This window comes from Octopus bimaculoides, chromosome 7 (assembly GCF_046866305.1).
Source record: "Octopus bimaculoides isolate indiv1 chromosome 7, ASM4686630v1, whole genome shotgun sequence".
NCBI lineage: Eukaryota > Metazoa > Mollusca > Cephalopoda > Octopoda > Octopodidae > Octopus > Octopus bimaculoides.
In genome coordinates, this window is record NC_142934.1 from 64,263,366 (window position 1) to 64,268,338 (window position 4,973).

Below are 4,973 nucleotides of genomic sequence, written 5' to 3' on the forward strand. Positions count from 1 at the left end.
GAAAACTGATGTCAAATAGAAATAATACATCTTGCTTAGCTGAGTTTTGGATGCATATGTATGTATGCTGCTACGTGTAAAGCGAAAGAGTATTTGTGTGTGTGTTTCTACAATGTTTTATTTCGTTATCTGAATACTGATTTCTTATACATACACAATGATTAATGTCGAATATTTAAGTGAAGCAGTGTTTGATATTTAAAGTTAAAATCATTTAAAAGCCAATACAATATGTAAGTGTAAGCATGGCTATATAGTTGAGAAGCTTGCTTCCCAATCATGTCATCTTGGGTTCAGTCCCACTGCAAGGAACCCAACTCAAATGTCTTCTACTACAGCTCTGCACCAATCAAAAGCCTTCTGAGTGGCTTTGGTTGATGGAAAGTGAAAGAAACCTGTTGTATGTGTGTGTGTGTGTGTGTGTATACATATAAATTTGACATGGGCGATTCTTTCTTGTCTTGGGATTCACGGTCAAATGGCTAGGTGGAATTGCATGAAAAATTACACATCTTTTGAAGCTTTGTAAAATTTTGTAACTGAAAACTGAATAGAGGTCTGTTGAACACTGTTCTTATTCACAAGTTTTATTATTATTATTACTAGTCATCTAACTCCAATTGGTGACACTATGACGTTCCAGAACTCCATAGTATTTTCAAGTAGCTAAAGTGAGTTAATGAATCACCAGTTCTATCAACTGATAGTAATCCACTAACTTACTTGGTTGACCCAAGACTGGACATTGACTGAAGAGGCTCTTTTGAACAGAATGTGTTGTGTAGTTTCACTGAATGAAGATCAATACATCCAACTTCACATATGCTATACTGCTCCCCATGTCTTTGCCATGATCCTGGAGTCCAGGGATTTTTCATCATTGAAGTTAACTCCTCTCTATACACACTATTGAATGGCTCTTGACTCTTACAAGTTCCTCTGCTCTTTGACAGGTTTTGTTTTTCATCTCACAAAGTGTCCAAATTACTCTTCTCATTAAGCAAGCTTGGTGGCATTGACAGTTTAGTTGCTGACAACTTGACCATGTGATAGGTTGTACTGGGTTACATTTTACCAGTAACCATTGGGGGTGATCTGACATAAGTGCCAGACATAATTTACTGTTTGATTTAATACCACTATCTGGCAAAGTCTACTCTATTGTAACTATTCAGGATAAATCTATGGAATGGAGACAACTTCCTCCTACTAGCCTCTTAGACTCTGCGAAAGAGTAAAGGTTGTTGCTTGTTAATCACTGATCAAGTCAGTTATAAAGAATGATATTCTTTACTGATAATACTCCTCCATCCATTACAACTATTGATACCAGAGGCTTTGGTCAGCTAAAGGCAATAGTAGTGGACACTTGTCCAAGGTGCCATGCAGTGGGACTGAACATGAAACCATGTAGTTGGAAAGCAAAAGTTTCAACAACACAACCATACCATTCACCCCCACACACACATACTAATTATTACTGGTGGCGCACCAGCATGGCCGCAGCCTCAAGGCTGAAAGATATAAAAGAATACTCATACATCCACACCTCTCTCTCTCTCTTTCTCTCTCACACACACACATCCACCTCTCTCTCTCACACACACACACATGCACGCACGCACACACTTTGAAGGTATTTTTCACTTCTTTTTTAAGACAGTTATTATTTCTTCCTGGTATATAAAATGTTTGCTTCATTCCTTTATCAATTTCTGCTCAATTTATATATACCAAACTTTTGTGATGTCATCACCTCTTATATATTGTGTGGCTAAACATATTACTAATGTATTTATGAGGGGATGCTGAACAGTTCCTGGCTTTGAGGGTATCATGAAAGGCCTGGCTGGAGGCCCAACCTTCCGAATTCTTTTACAGGGCTTAAAAAAACTGAAGGACCGCTACAAGTGTGTGAATCTGAGAGGGGGAATATGTTGAATACACTCATAATCAACTGACCCTTCTGTATTCTCTTTTACCCAAAGGTAGGAACTTCTCAGCAACCCTCATAAAAGTGTATAATATGCATTTTATATAGTGTGTACTATTAATTTTGGGGGTTACAAAATATATAATATGCATTAACTTGTCTTTACTATTAAGATATATAGAAAAAGATGTGTTTTGTCAGATTTTGTCAAAAATATTGAAAAAATTCAAATGTTTTAAACAAAGCAAAAACCAAATTCAAAAGTGATCTTTGAACTTCCTAAATGAACACATGGAAGTCCTGTCATCAGCCCTCAATGGGTGTGTGTGTGTGTGAAACATAATCTTGTATATTCTTTGAGCAATTCAAAAGCTGAAGCCTACCCACTCCTTTTATTTACAAGATCTGCCTGTTCCAAAATGCAAACAAAGTGAGAATAATCTTTATTTGCGGATTATCCAATTATCCATTAATTAACAAAAAAAACAAAACAACCTGAATGAAGAGTAAAAGGTTTTTTCTTTTGCATATTTCAGTCGATCCATTGTTGTTCTGTGAGTACAGAGATGTAATAGGCGTGACAACTTTCTTAGTGTAAACAATTTCATTATCAAATGCTTCTGTTAAAATACTTTTATTAATGAATATTTTCACTCTTTCAATAGAAGCATATACAGCAATACTTCACTTTACAAGGAGCTGCTTTATAAGACCCCAAGTTTATGAGTTTTATTTTTCAAGCACAAGATCCAAATTTTGAATGATGTGCAAAAGTTTCTACTACCATAACAAATGTGTTACTGAGAAATTTACAGAGAGCGAAAAAAGCTTCATCTAAGCAAACAACTCTAAACATTTTTTTAAAAAAGAAATCTACAAGTCTGTCTATGAGTGCTTGTGAAGTGGTGATTACATCTACAAGTCATGGTGTGCATGAGTCTAGTGTGAGTGAAAGTGATCCAGAAAATGATTATAATAATAGTATTTTTTATTCAAAAGAAGTAAGATGGAAAGGAGCTTCAGCTAGGGTCCTCACAGGCAAGGCACATAAGTATAAAGTCTTCTGGAAACCAACTGGATCTGCCAATGCCAGATTTTGACACAACAATGCCCTATCATACAAACAATGGACTATAAGAACTGTTGTAATTCAAATCATCCATAGTCTGATATGATATTTCGGAGTAAAAACTCCTTCTTCAGATATCCCTAGGAATTGATGGAGTCACTGATATAATTGGTTTTGCAACAGCACATTTTTTTTTCGGAAGCGTCTCAGCAGTGTTCTCAAGAAGCTCCTACCGGAATTCCTCATGAGAAGTGTGTGAGGTCGGCCATGTCTCATTCTTGTGTGTGCTGGCACATCCGTTAAGATTTACTATATATATATATATATATATATATAGTAAATCCCAAAAAGAACAAACACAAAAAAGCAACAACGCGAGGACGTGGTACATGTAATGTATTAGCAGACGCTCAGGAAAGGAAAGAAAGATGGTTTAACGTTTCGAGCAGATGCTCTTCTTTGGAAACAGAGGAAAGTCCAATAGAAAGGAAGAGGGAGGAAGAAAAAAATCGCCAACGAATCACATGTGGTTACATTTTGAAAATATATATGTGTGTGTGTGCATGTGTGGGTATATATCTTTCTGTCTCCTTGTTTAGATATTGCATGATAGCCATAAACAAGTGGTAATGTCATAATGTCATACAATCAGTTTCATCCATTTTCAGTCTTCTGTGAAAAACATGTCTGACTATGGAGTAATACAACCACGTAACAACCGGTGTTGGTTCGTATACTTCCTTCGTAACATAGCGGTTCGGCAAAGGCGGTACCCCAGTATTGTCGCAGTTCAATGACGGAAACATGTAGAAGATGAAAGACATGTCTAAAAGTTATGAAATATTAACACACACTCACACAACTAACACAATGAAATTGAATAGATCTTGCAGTTTGAGGTTTGGTGCGTCAGCCTTTTATTATTATTGGAGTCATCATTATTACAAATTTTACTTACGAGGCAAAAATGTCAAGATACAAAACAGGATGAACCTTCTAGACACTTTCCGAATACGATACAGAAAATAAGAAAATAAATAAAGAATATTATAAAGGATTTAATCAAATACATACAAATATTTACTTTATCTAGATTAAAAAACAGAAAGATAGAAATAAGGAAATCAACATAGATAACAAAAACTGAAAGCTATTTTGATAACAGAAAACTGAAAACTATTTACTTTGATAAGCTATTTACTTTGAAAGCTATTTACTTTGATAAATCAAAAATATTTTGATAATGTATACAGATAAAGAGAGAAGATAATTTAATGTGCCCTATTACGAATCATTAGAGAAAGACGTATTAGTTGGCAATAAAAAAAAAGTGTACTTTTCTTTCAGTTTTGTTTTCTTTTATCTTTCAGTACAGCAGACATGTATCTTGAATGAAAGAAAAAAGGAAGTTTAATAGCATTAAAATTGTCAGAGTGGCTGTTTTCTGACATACACACATATATATATATACTCCTTGACAAAGAAAAAACGTGAATATTTTCTTAAAGGATGATTATTATGGAAATCTATTAGCTTGCTGAATAATCATGGGGAAAAAAAACGAACTTAGAGTATAGTGTCCGGGTTGAAAATACAAGATGAGGAAAAAACGAGAATAAATAGAATTAGGAATGTCTATAATAGTGTAAAATGAGAATTTATATAAGGTGGTTGTATGAAATGAGTGAGAGAATTGGAGAAAGTGGTTGTTGATGTAAAGAAGAGAGAAAAAAAGAAGACAGAACGTGGAGACAGAAAATGTGGTTGATGATTGTGTAAAAGAGAAAGAAAGGGAGTCATGAAATGTGCTGATGTGAAGAGAGTGACAGTTAGAGCGAGCGAGAGAGTGAGTGATAATCAGAAAAGGTAATTGAGGTTGGAGAAAGAGAAAGAGAGAGATAAAAATACGGTGGTTGATTGAGGTGACGGAGAGTGAGAGTGTGAGTTAAAAATGGTAGTTGATGAAGTGAG